This window comes from Corvus brachyrhynchos, unplaced genomic scaffold (assembly GCF_000691975.1).
Source record: "Corvus brachyrhynchos isolate BGI_N302 unplaced genomic scaffold, ASM69197v1 scaffold279, whole genome shotgun sequence".
In the NCBI taxonomy this organism is placed as follows: Eukaryota; Metazoa; Chordata; class Aves; order Passeriformes; family Corvidae; genus Corvus; species Corvus brachyrhynchos.
The window spans coordinates 4616474-4633191 of NW_008246060.1; the positions used below are offsets into that span (position 1 = coordinate 4616474).

Genomic DNA, 16718 nt, shown 5'->3' on the forward strand with positions numbered 1-16718 from the left:
TGAAGCGGCAGGCTAGAACAGCAGGGACGAGCACAAATCCCGGGTGGCAGATGCGATGCATCCAAACGGGGAACCCCCCGGGGGTTGGGGCAGGCAGGGCGAGCAGGGCTACAACGCAGCGAAGGCTCGAAGCAACGGTGAGGCAGGGCGGCCACGGCCCAGCTCCCAGCGGGGCAGGGAAGGCGGGCTGGGGATCCTGGGGTTTTCTCCGCAGAAGGATAAAACAGTCGATGAAAACCAGCCTCCCTCTCCGGTGTTCGGGACTGACTGCCCCGCACACCCAGATGAAACAAAGGAGTACCCAGATGCACCCCACCCCCATAGGCACCTCTCTTGTTTTCTTAAGTACCCAGCCATTTGTCCCCCTAGCAACACGTATGGGGAAAATTCCTTTAACAGGAAAAAAAAAACCAACCAGGAGAGCTCCTAAAACCCCAACACCTTCTCTCAATCTTCAATACAGATATAACTCAAACCAAGACTTTGATTTGTTGATGTGAACAGAGTGGCTCATTTAATTGTTGAAACAACTGACTAACCAAGCAGCTCCCTGCCCCAGCTATCCTGTGAGGGGAAGTTTTACACCCTGTGCTCTTTCAGTTTTCCAGAGTTAAATAACACTGCTGGAAAAACAGAGCCAAGAGCGTTCACATTGTGTATATAAATCAGTGATTTGCATCTGATTTGCCAGGTTCTGATTTACTAATTAGCAAATGCTATTTAAATGTGTCTAAACCACAATTTCAAATTAGTACGTGTGGTAAAATAAACAAGCTAATTAAAAACAGGCAAATTAAAGTTCACATGAAACCGTATCTATTGCAAAAAAATCTGTTCTCTCAGTCATAGAATCCCTCACCATTTGCCTGAGTACAGAGTCATTTCTGAAGGGGGCGGCAGTGGTGCTGCAAGTCACAGCTCCTGCCTGCATTGGGAATTTCTGGTCCATGGTATCAGTATGAAATGCACCAGTACAGTTGTGTAATACACTCTCGGTATCTGGGTTACAACCAGCTGGGCTTTGCCTTTGAAGTATGCTTGGAAACACTTTCAGTCATTTTCATATATTGAATTCTCAGAGAATATTAATACCATGCTTAATGTTTTACTTACTCATATTATGAAGTGAAGTGCTCAAGTTAATTAGAAAATGTCATGAATTTTCTGCTTTCTGTCACTCGGGAGTAGCATCGAGTGTCAAAGAATGTATCAACCTTTATTATCACACCCAAATGGGATTATGGAGCTACTGAGATGCACCTTAGAATTCTGATTTCCTTTTTATTCTAAGTTTTCAACAATAACTGTAGACATGCCATTCTGGCTTGTACATTACATTTACAAATTATCTGTTACAAGAGTACTACAAATATAAGACCATCATTTAAAGAGTCATTTTGATCAGATGTCAAAGACCCAGCCCAAAACTGTCTTACAAAAATAATGAACAAATTAGGACAGTTCAGTTTGGTATGAAATCTCAATTAATATCCAATCAACTCTTGTAGGCAAGATTCAGCAGAAGCATGTATATATATTCAGGCTGAAGCCCTGTAATCATCAAGTTCAGGGGAAATCACAGTCCCTCAGTATATTTAATAATAAGGTCTTTTCCTCATGAACTGATGATGCCAGCAAAAAAAGGAGGTGTTGGGTCATTGAAAAGAGAGTGGGGAGGACACTAGGTCTCAGCCAAAGCCAGGAATGATATGCTTGCCTAATTCAGGAAAAAGAAAAGGAGTAAAGGAACCGTCTTCCCTGCTTGCTCTGCAAGTTCACAGCTTGTGTTATTCACTCTTGTGAAGGAACCAAGAATGAAAACATCCAGCAGCACCAAGAAGAAACAGGTACTTAAGGTTTTCTTTCCTTGGAGCTTTAACCAAGAAGATGAGGGCAAGAACCTCAGCAGCCTGAGACTGCTGCTCACTTTTTTTCTCAGCAGTGATGAGAAGGGATTTGCTATTGCAGTTTGAACACTTCCCAGGTTAAACATGGGACACTGTGTTTCCGGGAAGGGAGCACTGAGCCACTGGTAAACGGTGGTATAAGTTTGATTGATAGATTTAGCACTCATCATGTTTGTGTTCATCTTGTGACACCATACATGGCACTTTTTAGGGATGTGGAGAGGCTTCCTTGGAGTCTGGAGGGTCTTGATCTCATTGATGTTTCCCCCTCTCAGACTTCTTGCACAGTTCTACTGCAAAAAGGGGATCTTTGCTCTTTTGTCTTTCTTTATTGCAAGGAACAGGTTTAAGAACTTTTGGCTAAAAATTCTTCCTGTTTTAAATTTTAGGACCATCTGTATTTGCCACAGGTCTGTTGGAGTCCCTGTAGAAGCAGAAAATCTGAAAGCAAGAATCTCAAGAAATCTCTATTGAGCACTGGACCCATTTCTTCTTTCCAAGCCCTAAGTTCTATAACTGCAAAATTCAAAAGTTTCGCAGAGTTGATGCATGGGGAAGCTATGTGTTTGCCACATGTTTTTTTTTTTTTAGTTGAATGTTCTCATCCTAAGGAAAGTAGGAAGACGTTGTTATTTTCATAGCAAAACTAGTGCTTTTTCCCTACCCATGGGGACAGCATTTTAGTCTTGGAGATAGTATGAAACAAGACTTAAAATACTTGGTTAATGCTGGAAGTTAATTGTGAATGTGGAACCCCTGCATTTGATTATAGTTGATTGGAATATGTGGCTCCCGACTAGCCTGGTTTACAAACTTTGTTTCTCCCAGAGGCTTGGTACTTCTGGGCCAAATTGTGATTTAATTTTTTTTCAGTGTAGACTTCACATGACTTCCCCCAATTCTTTCCACCTCCACAGTGAACTGAAAATCCAAGGACTGATACAGGCCAAGAAATATGAGGTTTTCACATCAATCTCCATGTTTTATTGATTTTTCTGTTGCCTCAAGCAAAAAGTAATTGTATTAAGAACTTTTACAAAGCCTGGGTGTTATTTCCATCCACTATTGCGTGTCATGGGGACAAGTCAAGAGTAACTCAATTCTCCTACTGCAGAAGTGAACTACCATGAAGGGAAACACCTGTAATGAAAGTCAATGAAAGAGGGTCTTCGCCCCTGAGACTGTACCAGAGCAATCAATGAAAAACATGTTCTCAGGGCCTACTAATACTGCTAAGTTAAAATTAAAAGCACCAAAGTCCTGGTGTTTGGGACACCAAGAGAAGAAACTTACAGTGCTTCATACAGTGCGACCCTAGAATAAATCCCCAAAATAAATTTATTCCTTTTTTTTTACCAACTTGTCTTCGAAGCTTTACTTTGATTCTGTAGCTTGCCCTTTTTAGCTTCACACTTATTTTCCTTTTTCCTTCCTAGTTTTGCCTCTTTAGTTACTGCTGGCTGTGGCCCTGGTTAAAAGAGCAAGTTTTCTTTTGCCTCTTGCAGACCTCTCCAAGATCCTGTAATCCAGGCTGTATGGCTTCTTGTGATTCCCAAGGGAAGCCTGCTTAGAACTGACATTGAATGGAGTGTAGTGTGAGACACCAGCTTAGGAAAATTTCCAGAAGGAGAGTCATGAGGTCTGTTGCAAATGGTGTCAGGGCTTAGAAAAATACCTGCTGCCTGCAAAATCCCAGAAAATAGGTGTTGGAACTCTCCAGCTGTCATTGGGATTTCCATCAATGCACAAAGGCATCTGGATGTACCTATATATAGATATATATATATATTCACACAATATATACACAATTTACCTGAATAATTTTCTTTTGCACCAATGTCAGCAAGTGTTAGCATGACAAGGAATTCACCTTTAGACTTCATCAGGGTTTGAGGCCATCTGTCCTTGATTTGCAGAAGTGTTTCTGATTCAGGGCACTGTTGAACAAAACTTTCACCATGATTTTCTCTCCTGGGCTTTGTGGTCCTTGGAAGGATCACAGCTTAGGAAGTTAAACTTCCAGATGTTTTCCAGTCACAGCCTTCTCCTGTCAACAAGATTCATCTCCCTGCAAACGAATTTAGATGTCCTTAGAAGGAGGAAAAGCCTTTGGCATAACCTTGAACTGTCTGGCAGCGCAAGGTTGACTTATGTGGAGGATGGTCTAATCTGTTCAGTGTTTCATCTCAAAAGCTGTCAGAGCTGTGAGTGTTCTGACGTGTAACTAAACCCAGCAGTGATTTGCAGATTTCTTAGCTACAAAGCAGTTTAGGTTTGAAGGCAAGACAGACTTGAGGACTGCAGTGTGGACTGCTGTGAGTTAGCTGAAGGTCTGTCACATGTCCATGTTTCTGCTTTGAGCAGCGAATTGTGTACACACGTTCCGCAGGTATTCTCCAGCAGCTTAGGGATGCTTCATCTCTCCTATCTCCCTTGTAGCCATGTCCACTTTCACTTTCATTAGTCCTGTTCTTTTAACTGAAAACTCAGTCTCTGTCTTCTTGAGATGCCTCCAAGAAGTACTCTGGAGCTCCAAGAAGCCGTAATGTAACTCACTAAAGGACACCGTTCATTTCCTCTGTGATTGCTGCTGAAGTGACAACGGATCACCTGCACAGAGGTGGTTTTGGGTAGAATACATGCTTTTTCTTTAATGGAGGTGGTAGAAAGAGAAATAGCAACTTGCTAATATTATATTTTCAACCCTCTAGGAATGGCACTGAGTGTTTGGGAAGAGTTTCTTACCGGGTATCATTTAGAAAATGTGCTGTAATGGCCCTTTCACTATGAAGGGTATTTCTTGAGTATGTAGCTTCCAGCCTCAAATCAATCACTGGCTGGCATGAGCTGTCACAATGATAAAGAATTGAGCACTAAAATAAAACACATATGTATAAAGGCAAGTGAACAGCCTTGATTTCTGTATATATATTACATTGCAGTACCAATAGAATTCTTTACATCTCTTATTCTCCCTTATTTACCTCCCTCACCACAACAAGTACATCAGGGATTTTATTAATTCAAAAGTAGAAAGAAATGTTCTCAGAGCTTTCTGTCCTTAAACAGAGAGACATAAATTGCTCCTGGTTGATCCAGGCTTGACTTTGTCCTGCTCACGGAAAGGAGCCAAGGTATCTGTGTCACCCTGGCCACTAAGCTTGTCAAGTGTAGGAAAGTAACACAGAAACATAAGGAGTCCAGAATACTCTGATTGACCCAGAAACATATTTCCTCATCTTTGTATATTGAGTACAAACTATTTTTGTGATACTCATGTTTCAGAATTGGACAACTTTTTAAAACTTTAACTTTTGTGCAAGAAGAAAAACGTATTTTCCACCCAGATTTAACTTTTTTATGTGCCATTTAACTTACTACTGGAGGAGGGGGGAACCTTTCCTTGCCCTGTTCAGAAGCACTGCGAGAATCTGAGCATTCTCTTACAGAGAAATGTTTCTCAGGGGCTTGTCTGAACACCAGGTAAGGTCAGTCATCTGTGCATGGAGGGAGCAGAATATGATACAGCAGGAAATATAAAGATGCAAGATGCTGCTTATGGCAACTGAATTTCAGAAGGTAAAAGTGAAATTGTGAACTTTGGGTTGAAGTAAAGAGAGTCCAATAACCTTTTCACAAAATTGGATTTTTTTTTTCTGTTGTGCCAAGCAAAATCTTCGACTTTTAATAACTGGTTTATTTTGATTGCAAACTGTGGTACAATGTTTAATAAAACCCTGAGATGAGCTCAGCTGGTCAGAGCATGGTGCTGGTAACACCAAGGTCATAAGTTTGACCCCGGTACAGGCTATTCGCTTAAGAGTTGGACTTGATGATCCTTGTGGGTCCCTTCCAACTCAGAATATTCTGTGAAATTATGCAGCAGAGAAATAAGGAGTAGTGATTGAGCCACATGGAATAAATTAGATGTCAGAGGAGCTGCTCTGCTATCAGCAGGTTTCTGTAATGTTATCACATCCTTATTCATCAGGTTATGCTTCTCACAGCTGTAAGCACTACGGATAGAATGATAAAGAACCTTCAGCTGTACTTCAGGCTTGGAAAACAGTGGTGCTGTTGCAATGATGCTTTTGTTCTGCATGTTTACTGGACAAAATGTACTGTATTTAATTTTTTTTTTTTGCAGGATAGTACAGTTGTTTTTTTCAAATATCAGGGAAGTTATCAAAAGGAAGTGGTGCTCGCTCAGATGTAAGCTGCACAAATGAAACCTAGGGGTTCTTTTAATGGCATACCTATTTTCAAGATGTTTCTTGCTGTTTCTGTGATCTTATTTGAATAACCTCACAAGGTATTGGAGGGAAAGGCTATTTCATTCTCCCATCTCCACCACCTCTTCTGACACACGCAAACTGTGAACTGTGGTACTGAAGTGTTGGAAACGTTTTAGGTTGTTTAGAGGACAGAAGAGAGGCCACATTTCCTCTATAAATAGAGGTCCTGGAAAGTAAGAACAAAAGCAAGTTTACAATCCAAATGTAAACTTGTCTGGCTTTCTAGCAAGAACCAGCTGCCTGATCCAGCAGTCTCTCTGCTCTCCAGACAGTTCTGTTATCACTTGCATGGTTAAACATGCCTTACCAGAGAGCCAACAAAGCCACTCTCTTTCAGAAGCAATCACTATTATGCTGCGGGAGGTGAAATGCAGTTCACTGCCCTGGCCATTCTGGGTGAGTGCATAAGGTGCTGTTGTGATGGCCACAAGAACCTGGGCAGTTTCTTCTCCTCCTTTCAAGAGTTGTTTTAGTTTAAACTGCTTTTATATTTGAGCTGTGAACTCCAAGTCACATTTTTGCTTTTTTTCTAGCCTAGGACTCATGGAAGGTGTCTTACCCTGCCTGTGTTAATGCCTCTGACATTACTGAGAATATTCCAGAAGTGACACAGACAGAATAGTCCTGAGCACCAGATAACAGATCCATGGGAAGAGTGCCAAGACACAAAGGGATGTGTTCTTCACTGGAGGTAATTTCTTTTTCATTTTCACATTTCTTTACCTGCCAATTCCAATTGTCTTGCAGCATGTTTGGAAAGATATTTTACAAAATATGGCCCCAGCCCTGAAGTCAGAAAGAAGTGTGTGACCTTTCTGTCTGTGTGAGGATCCTTTTTATTCCAGTGACCCTCTGCAATGGTATTGGGGTCCTTTCTCACATGTCAGACTGACATAGGTGAAACAGAGAACTTGTGAAGATGGCACATTCAGTCTTGTGCTGCCTAGATTCTTTTGGGAAGGCTTCCAAACAAAATTCGTAACAAGGAGTTGAGAAAAGTAGGTTGTTCCATCCTGAAAACAACTAGGGATTGCCAGCTTATTGAGGCTACAAAACAGGCACAAATGAAATTCACTATTCTTGTGCCTCTTTTTCCTTTGTGCAAGGGTCATGTGAAGCAGGGAACGGTTCTCCCTCCCTGTTGGGGAATTCTTTAGACAAGGGGAAGGAAAGTTTGCTGCAAAAAGAAAATTCCTCTGAAGAATAGCTTGGTTACTTTGACAGTAGAGTATTGCTGGTGGAGACACAGCCTAGGGCTGATCTAGGCTGCAGCTGGATTTCATTTGCCTGAAGAACTACCAGTGGAAAGAGCAGTTCCCTAGCTGAAATATAAAGAAACTGTGGAGAAGGACTTCTGGAGGGAAATATAACATATTTAAAATGAAGAATAAACCCATGTGAAAGAAAGAACTCTCTTTTCTCCCCTTCCCTACTGTTCCTACAAGGGACATGTCTGTTCTTTGTTCAGCTTTTCTTCTTTCCTTCATTGCATTGTCTCTTCTGCCTTCACAGCTGTGTTCTCCAAAGGGTTTGTTCCTGCAGAATTACAAGGAGTTCCTATAAATCTCACAGCTGCCATTCATCTAGGCTCTGCTGGTCTCACAAATTGCTAAGATTTAGATGCCTTGTCAGAAGGTGTCCTGTGTGGCTGGGTCAGCATTCTGCCAGACTCTCCTCCCTTCCCCTGTTGCCACCATGCTGAGCCCTGAAATTTCCATGCTGTGCTGGGACAGTGCTCAGCACTTCTCTGCGCAGGAGACAGACTCCAGGGAAAAGGCCTTTTATCTACATATAGGAAATTAAATAGCACATCACCCCACCCATCCAAATACAGTCTGTTTTCTGAAATGAAGTTCAGAGGTGTTAAGCAGACTGCATTAGAGAATCAGCAGCCCTACGTCAGCCCAAACTTGTTGGATCAGACTCCAAAGGCTTCTGATTAGTCCATAAAATGGGAGCTGCTCCTCGGAATCAAGCCTTATTTTGTCTTCCAGTCAGGTCAGGAAGCCAAACCCTTTCTGTCTGTCACATCAAAAACCTACGTGTGAAGCCTCAGTTCATTGAAAAGTTTCACTGAGCAGCTTTTCTCACCATAGAGTATTCCTTACTACCTACACACCTTTACTGGATACTTGAAAGTTATAGATCTTCTCTTTGGGTCTGAGAAAGAAGTAGACTTGGAAATAATGCCAATCAATGTTTTCTTGTAGCAGCATAAGATAAGGTCATGCCAGGGAATAGACAATACAAAGATAATAGGCAGGCTGGTTTTTATCTCATTGAGAAGTTATAAGGGCAGTTAAACTTTCTAGGGATTTTCTCATAAACCCCAGAAAATGCCACTAATCTCATAATGACTCACATAAAGATAATGTAGAGAGAAGTCTCCTGCAAAAAAAAAAACAAAAGTAAGCTCAGAGCAACACACAGGAGCTTATATTTGGATTGAAATTGGCGTAATTCAACACTGAAGGCCAAACTTTCTGCTGGGAAAATTCAATCTAAAATACAGTGCAAAGTCCATCAGGCTCATTTGGAAGCTGTAAATTAATTCATTTTTTCATACTGAAAGGGGGTGTGGAGGGAAAAACTTTTCCAAACATGAGTGATGTTGCTGCAGATATGTAAAACTCACTTGGTGTGTATAACACTCTTTGGATAATGACTTAAAACATTTAAAACAAGGCCACAGGCAGCAGGATCAAATTCATTACAAGAAGAGACAGTGTGCAAATTCCTTTTGAAAGGTAGTACTGCCATCATTAGGGTCACACATGAGAAGATTATTTAGAGCTTTTACCTCCTGCTGAGACCTGGTCTTTGTAGCTGATCAATGAGCAGAAACTCTGAATTAGAGAGAGGGAAATGCTGATCTGCTTTGTGCTATTTAAGGGGCTTGGAAAGGTTTAACCTACTGAGTAACTTAAACAAATGCCTTGAGACTTTTCAGATTCAAGCAAACATCAGTCAGTCAATCAAACCCTCAAATTTGCCAACCAACGGTGCAAAATTCACCATTAAAATACCTTCAATACTTGAGTGAATATGCAGTCAGCTACTTTTGCTATTTGTATGTTATCTTTCTTCCATTTCTTTTATTTCATTGGTCCTTGAAATTCCCTTTATCTTATTATGAAAGCTGACAATACTAAGTAGCTTTATTAATCCTTTCCCCCCAGCTTTCCCAGTAGTTTAATCAGATGTTTACTAGAAAATAAGCACAGATTGAAAGCTTCCTAATCCATATGATACAGCTATCCCTGTCAGAAACACAAAACCTAGCCGGTAAAAGCAAAACCAATGATTCCCTATGGAATCAACTCCGTTGAAATTCCAGGTCCTACTTTTGAGAACTTTTATACAAAATCCTGGTTTTCTGCTTGTGCAGCGAAGGATTTCAAGAGCTCATTTGAGACCAAATGAGTGGCAGCCCTCCCTTCTTTCCCCTTGGTCATGCCAACCATCAAGTGGTGGCCATCAAGAGTCCTGGCTGTTCCATACCACAAGGGATGCGAGCTGGGAGGAGAAAAATTGCTCCTCATAGATCACCTGATTTCTGCAACTGGAACCTAAGGGTGAAATCTGGAAGGCTACAGAGGGCAGAACAGGAACAGACATTTACAAAGAGATGTGAAAAGAACCATAACAACCCTAAACACTCACATTTACACAAAAATTCTCTTGCCTGCAGGCACAGGTAGAGTCATATTTCCAGGAATTCACATACAGTGAACTACAGCACTGAAATATGACGCTAACTTTGAATAAATTGGTGGTTCCAATCTCATCTTTCATAAAGGTTAATGACAAAACCCTTTTGAACATCTCAGATTATCTGCATTCTTGGATCTGAAGCTTAGGAAGTGACATTTATGAGATTTTGGCTTGTGCTTGCCATATAAATGACAGAATTCAGTTGGCACAAGGTACCAAGATGCAGAAATGCTTTTAATAGTGAATAAACAAGTCATGCCTGGGATATACACTGCTTTTCATGTGGCTTTGTGAATCTTCAAATGTTATTGATATATAATTGCCAGGTAAGGCTGCAGGCTCTCCAGGGTATGGCAGTCACCATTTTACTGGCTGGTTGTTCTCATTTCTCTGCAAAAGTTGTGTGACAGAGACAAACGTAAGAGCAGAGGGAAAAAAAATGGGTCGTAGAAACTAATAGTGAAAGCAGCAATTAAAAAAAAAATAGTAAGAGTTTTCATGAGCATCTCCACAAAGGTTATACATCATTGATGACAAAAATTGAAAGAAATTGCAGCAAAACCACAAAAATAACCACCTTCCAACATCATATTTGCTTGGTGGTGTTGCATGTTTAATCATATTTTTCATCATCCTCTATTGTCATGACTAGGAAGAAATGAGCTTGTGTGGCAGCAGAGCGATCAGGACAGATGGGGTGTGGACTCAAAATACTTATTGTGTATGGGGGATGAGTCAGGTATTTTGCACTGTTGTTATGGCAAGAAGATCATATAAACCTTAGAGGGTCTTAGCACAGAGATGAGTGTGGTAGCAAAAGTTGGAAAAAATCTTCAGTTATTTCAAAGTTTTTCCTGCAGCTACCATCAGGAACTGAAGGGCAATTGGGTTTGATTTTTCATTTAGCAATCATGTTTTGAGCAGGAGCTGACTTTGCCCAGCTTTCCTATTTCTGCAGCAAAATATTCCCATTTCTAATGATGCAGAGCTATGTGGGCACAAGCACTTGGCCAGTGCATCAGGTTCCTTGCCAAACTCTGAGCCTGCACACAACTCTTCAAAGACAGCTTAGTTGCACAATGGAGGTGAAGCATTTCTGTGTGTTAGACAAACAGTCATGGCATTGTGGCCATGAGATCTCTACCAGAAGTAGTTTACAGTTGGAGTAAGTCACAGGAAGGGAAAGCATAGTGCAATTTTAGTGTATGTTTTCTATATGCCAGGTTAGATACAAACTCTGTATAAAAATGTCCTTGTGATTTCCTTTGCTTTGTTTGTTTGTTTGTTTGCTCCAGAAGATGCACAGGACCAATTGGAGTTCTAATGGTCTGGTATTGATCTGGAAGTCCTTGTTCAAAATCCCTTCAGACACAACCTTTGCGGTCTGCTGACACCGCAGCCCCTCCGAGGGCAGGAATGAGCGTTACAGAAGCAGAGCATGCAAATATCATCTGCAATTTCTCCAGCGTCCTGCAGCCCTGGCTTCAGGCTCCACCTAGGAATCGAACATCCACCACCCAGATGTTCAGCCTCAGTTGGCTGCTAGGGATATTGCCTTTAAGCAATTTCTTGCAGAGTTTGGAGAATCAAGGTTTAATGTGTTCCCAGAAGCTTGCACACTGTCCTGCAGGGTATTTTTGCAATATTGCTATGCCAAGGGAACATGTTAACAAATACATCTGGGGTTTTTTGTTTTTAGGTAATTTCTTCTGTCTGTTCTTTCCCTTTTGAAAGAGAAACGAACTCTGTGCATGTTTGCAGGTTTCTGCCAGCAAGAGAACCTTTTGAAAGTGAGTGGACAGGAGCTGCACAAACATTAAAATACACTGCTCTCCATCAAAGTTAAGAACCTGTATCTGAACTTGGCCAGGTTTGTTCATCACTGCTACTGACCCCTGAGCAAATTTGCTTTGGCAGGTGCTCTCACGTGTACTGAAAGCTTGAAAATTACTGTAACTGTCCTTTGTTTCATGCATGTGACCTGTTGTATCTGCTTATTTTTGTAGGTACTTACGTTTTGCCACAGCTTGGCGGTGTAATTGTTAAAAAGAGCTTCTTCTAATTACAGCAGGAGAAAAAAACCCCTCAGACTATGCTAAATCCGTATGTTTGCCTGTCTGACCTCAGCAGTGCAGTCCCTGGTTGCTTCCCTTGAACTATTTTTTGGCATTCATTCCCTCCCCATCCTGGTCCTATGAATATTTCAGTCCTCCTTTCTGTATTTATTCTGTTCTTTGCTTCTCCTCCCTCTTTCATACTTTTGCCCAAATGATTGAATACTAATTTTTTTTATGCACTAAACTAATGTTTAACACTCACTTTGCAGGCTTATCTCTCTTTTTAATGCAATCTAATGATTTTCTCTGCTTCCTTTGTTCTCACCTTTCCACTTAACTCTCTCTGATACCACACCTCTTAGTTCCTCTTCTCAAATATCTCTAGAAATGAAAAGACTTTTGACTTCTTGTCGTAGCAAACCAAGATGTCATACATGAAATCCCTATTTGTGCTTGGTCTTTGCATATTAAGTGCTTTAATTAATTAATTTTGAGTTAAATATTTTTAGATTAAATCTTAAAATTAACCCATCAGCCAGGTACAAAAATCCAGCAGTGTTTTCAATTGTTCAAAGTAGTTTATTAAGAGAGTTGCACCCTTCCCAGTTAAAAATTCCCCAGTTAAAAATCACTAACTTGCCCTTTTCAAACTTCAAACCACCAGTACACCATAAGAGTTACCTTTCCTGTGTTTACTGTACACTTTTACAAGTGTTTTAAGATGTGTTGGATGTATTTTAAGACCTTCCTTTTTTTAAGTGTTTTCACTTGCATTCTGATTCCAAGGCCAAAAAACCCCAGTTCTAATAGCCAGCAGCTATTTTTAGCCACAGAGCCATTATGAAGGGGTGGGCTGTGGGCAGACTGGGGGGGGGGGGGAGGCGGAGCAAAGACACTATAAAAAGAACGAGGCAGAGAGGCGGGGTCTCTTCTTCCTCTCTCTCTCTGCGGGCTACCTGTAGTAGATGTCGGTGCTGGGCATTCAAAGCCTTACTCCTTTTAAGGGGCCTTTAGTAATTTTTTTTAAGTCAGCCCAGCACTGCAAGTTCTTTTTCTCTACCTGAGGTCTAGTGCTGTCTCAGCCAGAAGATCTCAAATCCCTGCGCTCCTGGGGCATACCATCTACTGAGCCATAGGATCCCAAATTTTTATATTTTTCTAATTTCTGTAATTTTTCAATTTTTCTGTTTTCAATAAATTAATCTTTTTAAGAGTTGTCTCATTTCTCACACAAGACTTCTCCCTTTTCTGATGTGAGACCTGCAGCCCAAAAGATTCCCTCGCTTGTCCTGCTGAGTCTGGAAAGTCTGTTTAGAGACTAACAGGTGAAGAGAAATAATGGTGCCGTTTCTTTGCTTGTCTGTATTGGATTTACAGAGGAATCTGGGATGATTTTGGTTTGCACATACCTTACCAGTGAGGGAACAGCTCCAGCCACACAGGGATGACCTCCTTAGTCTCTCAGTCTGGATTAAGGCAATTGCAATCACACCTCATCCAGAACTGTCACACCTTTCTTAGCTCTCATTTTCCTTCCACAGTGTGCAGTAATCAATATCCTTTCACTGCATATGGTGTTCCTCTGAAGTTTAAGTGCTAATGGTGCCATTTAGCAAGGTGAGCTGCATCAGCTATATACAATATAAGTGTAAATTGGAAATTGTTTAAGCTTTCAAATTTGTTTTATGCCATTAGATTTGCTCATGATTCATTTGTCATTCTAATTGGATTCTAACATGTACTTTACATTTCAAAACTTGAAATTATGAAGACTGCATAACAAAGAATGCTTAAGAACAGGCAGCTCTCCAAGCTGTGTTTAATTTACAACAGATGAGTAAATGAGGAAGGTGAAGAGTCACAAAAATACTGAGTAACAAAGTGATGCTGCCTTAGAAATCCAGTGATTAATTGTGATGCTAATAAGAAGAGCGATTAAGTTGATTTATTTAAATCCTCCTGTAGTATTGGAATAGCTCAATTGAACAGGATGCAAGGATGATTTTTACCCTTGGTCTTCCAACTTTTTAGATCTTTCATCTACTCTTGATTGACTTGACTTTGCACAGGATTACCTGAGGAGTAAATGGAAAACTGTTTCTGCTAGAAATAGAGCAGGACAATAACTTGTTGATTCTCCTTCTGGAAAACAGCAGGAGAGCTGTAAGTCCGTGTGAGAAGGGTGTGTTTCTGACTGTGAGAATCTGGCTGACCACATTAACTTACAGCCAAGTTCTTTAGAGGATCCTGAGGTCTCCATGGGCCTGAGCCTGTTCCCAACCATGGGCAGTATCTTCGTGTACCCTGGCAGACTTCAGACTTCATAGACTTTATGTCTCCTTTTCAATGCAGTCACTGCAGTTGCATAATCATGAAAACTCAAAGTGTATTTTATTCTAGTGCTTTGAGACCTTAAAACACAAAACCGTATATGTATCACAGTAGCATTTCATGCTGTATCTTGAAAACAGATAATTGAATCATAAGCTGTTTTTTCAGCCAGCTAGGAAATGGGCAAGTTTGCACTGGTGGCCTGCTAATAGCAGACTGGGGCGTGGATGGAGTTTGTTTCCATTGCCCAGGGTGTTGTGCCAGTGACCGCAACACCATCTGTTCATTTTTTCCCAGTCTTGTATTCTGAAGTGTAGAAGTCAAATCTTAGAGAACAATGTTTCGCTGCACTTCTCTGACAGTTAAAAGTACACCACTGAAAAAACCCTATCCCTTGTTTGGGATAGTCCTTTGTCCATTTTTTGATCTTTTTGTTTTCTCTCCTCTGTCCAGCACACCCATCTTTGTGTGAAAACCCTTTCCTTGAAGAACCCAGCAAAGGCGTGTACACTGAAGTCAAGGGTACATCAACAGGCAAGCATATTAAAAAATAAATTCCCTTTATTATCTATGACGTATTTTTACAACAAAGAATATTTAGCACTTCAAGTATGAATACAGAAAAATTTACATAGGTGCTGCATGTTTTTAGACCAGATGGGCCTTTTAGGCAAGAGACAAGAACATACTGGATATAGCAAAGCAAATTTGCATTAAGGTTCTTTTTTTTTTTTCCCCAGTGCGTTATTTCCCATGAATACATCAACAGAGAGTTGTGCTTCTCTTTCTCAACCAAGTGTAATCCAGGCAGCAGATGTGCTGATATCCCCATGTTGCTCTGCCAAAGCAGTGCTCACCGAGCCATATGGATGGATTGATATTTCTGAGGTACCAGCTCCAGAGGTATCCAGGCCTTTCCCTATCAGCTGTAACATGACAGAGGAGCAACTGTTTATGGTGGTGATTTGAATAACTCTGGTGTTCATTCCCAGGAGTTGGAATGTGACTTCTGAGCAGTTCTTAGTGAGCAGCAGCTCCTTACCTGGGCTCATCTCAAATCACTGACTCCCTAGTGAAGAATCCCTGCAGTGAGTGATGGAAAGCAGCTGAGTAATTCGAAAACAACAGTTCTGGGTAACATTAGTCACAATTGGTATTATAATGATTTCCAGATGAAGGTTCACCATTGTGCAATGTGCTATATAGACCGTGTGAGAAATCACAGTCATCTTCTGTTGCATGAGGGCCTTGCTGCCTTTGTACAATCATGGCTCGGGCCTGTCACTTCGGCTAAGTAGAGAAGGACTATGGGAAAGAGACACAGTTGTATTAGGGGTAGAAAAACATGCTGTGTGTTCACATCGTGGTGTGTGGTGGTTGGTTGAGTTATGTTTGTTGTGCTTTAAAACTGTGTAACCTGATAACAGTGCTTTAAAGTGCTTTAAAAGGCTGGGTTTTTGCAATAAAGGGCTCTCCTTTGCACCTGCCTGGGGACTCTGCGTCGCTCATTATTGCACCAATCTTCCGCTTTGGAAGATGGCTTTCTGAGAGGACCACTCATTCCCAGAAACTTGGGATTTTATGGAATCCTAAAATGTTCCCCTACATTCATAATGTTCCCCCCCCCACCCAGTATTCCCAGCTGCAAAAGTCTTTATTACAGGAAGGAGCAATTTAGTTTCATTTTTTGTCCAGAAGGACATCACGTCTGCTTTCCCTGGTACTGTGGTTCCCTGATCAGCCAGACAGTTTGTTACAGGGCTGTGTGCTGAGGGAGTTTTTCCAAGGAAAATGTAAACACAAACCAGGCCAGAACATTTTTTATCTTCATTTGCCTTACAAATTGTCAGCTCCTCATCAGAGAATGTGAAGAGCTTAATTTAAAAAGAAGTTATTGAACAGATTTTTTAGGAACATATAATATATACCACGAGAAAGACAAATTTCATGAAATGTTTTGTTTTGTCAGAAACTCATTTTTCCCTGACAAATGGATTTCAGGGGGAATTTTCCAGAAGGCCCTACTCATTGGTCTGTGTGACTGGAAAAAAAAATGAAAAGCCTGAACCAAGAGAAACAGAGACACAAAAAATTTTGTCAGAGAAGTTAATGTCTGATGGCAGCTGGTAAGGGACATAGTTGGAGTTCCTAGATCTGTTATTTTCCAAGGAAAGCTGTCATAGGTTAGCAAGCATAGTCCCAGAAGGGATGTCCATGCTAAGAGGTGCTTACAGCTTCCTCTGGGACCTGATAGAACCTATCAGCTGGCCAGTTTGAATATAGACAATTCTCTAAGCCACTTAAAGTTGTGATCGCCTCTGTGATCCACATTTAAGAATAGGCAAACTCCCCCCCAAGCTCTCTCTCGTTTCCGGCGCTGGGACAGGTGGCTGCGGGCCCCGTGTGGGGGCCAG

The 16718-nt window shown here is 41.1% G+C and overlaps 1 long non-coding RNA gene across 1 annotated transcript in view; it reads left to right on the forward strand.

Annotated features, from left to right (window-relative positions):
* The window catches only part of LOC108449662, a 101799-nt gene extending 86008 nt beyond the window's left edge, over positions 1 to 15791 (forward strand). The window contains exons 5-8 of the long non-coding RNA XR_001865921.1: positions 6736 to 6893; positions 11212 to 11786; positions 13515 to 13590; positions 14758 to 15791. This is a non-coding gene — a long non-coding RNA (uncharacterized LOC108449662). The remainder of the gene's footprint in view (positions 1 to 6735; positions 6894 to 11211; positions 11787 to 13514; positions 13591 to 14757) is intronic.
* Positions 15792 to 16718: the final 927 nt, after the last annotated feature.